The sequence below is a fragment of the Buceros rhinoceros genome, unplaced genomic scaffold, assembly GCF_000710305.1.
Source record: "Buceros rhinoceros silvestris isolate BGI_N320 unplaced genomic scaffold, ASM71030v1 scaffold1594, whole genome shotgun sequence".
NCBI lineage: Eukaryota > Metazoa > Chordata > Aves > Bucerotiformes > Bucerotidae > Buceros > Buceros rhinoceros.
In genome coordinates, this window is record NW_010407496.1 from 52,123 (window position 1) to 53,060 (window position 938).

General features: G+C 39.3%; 1 protein-coding gene across 1 annotated transcript in view; it reads right to left on the reverse strand.

Moving 5' to 3' along the window:
* The window catches only part of FBXO11 (F-box protein 11), a 39,502-nt gene that overhangs the window by 38,122 nt on the left and 442 nt on the right, over nt 1-938 (reverse strand). The gene's annotated exons all lie outside the window — the stretch shown is intronic.

Below are 938 nucleotides of genomic sequence, written 5' to 3' on the forward strand. Positions count from 1 at the left end.
AAGGGGAAGAGACAGAGGGCTTGAAGGGTAAAAATCTAGACTATGGAGAAGGTGAGAAGCCCGAAAGACCAGACTTCATCAGAAGCAATGAAAACAGACCAACCCCTTGTGTCAGCTACTCAGTTTTAATTTACGATTTTAAGGGAGACATGGCCAAAACAAAAACAACAACACAAAAGAACTCCACACACGTCAAAAAAGCAACAGAAGCCACATTAATGGGAATTGTCAAGCATTGGTGTTGATTTTCCAGGGAAAGTGACATCAGATCTCCTGAAACTAAAGAGCATGTCAGGAGACAAAAAGGGTAGAGGCAGAGACTGAAAAATTATGTAGACAAAAAGAACAAGCAGGATATGTGTGTTTATAATGTATGTGTGTGCACAAATTAAAAATGCAACAGAATTATATACACACATACTGCACGTATGCTTATTATACAATGTACACATACTGTATGTTTGTGAAACGTACGTACATATAGGTACATAGGTATATATAACTTCTTTAATAAAAATGTTCGTGCACACAAACTCTCCCCCTCTCCCCACAATGAAGTGCTATAAAGACATACCAAAATAATACACCACTATCAGCAATAGTAAATAAGTCTGGTCAGAGTGCTGCACCACTGCAGCATTAGTGCTTCTAACAGTAGTTTGGATACAACTACACAGCACTTAAAAATAAAAAATCCCCCAAACCAACATGCCTGCAGTGAAGCTGGCAGACAAAAAGACCAGATTTTAAAATTCACGTTAAAATCATGCTTCCAAATCTGTAGTTCAGAACAAGTTTGTAGTTTTTTCACTACTGTTTTAGTTGGAGAACAGACAAGAAAAATACATTTGGCTGTGTTGTATGCGCGTGTGAAGTCAAAATGTCTCCTCCATCCCTTCTGTGGTCCCATCCACCCACTCCCACCCCCACCCCTCCCA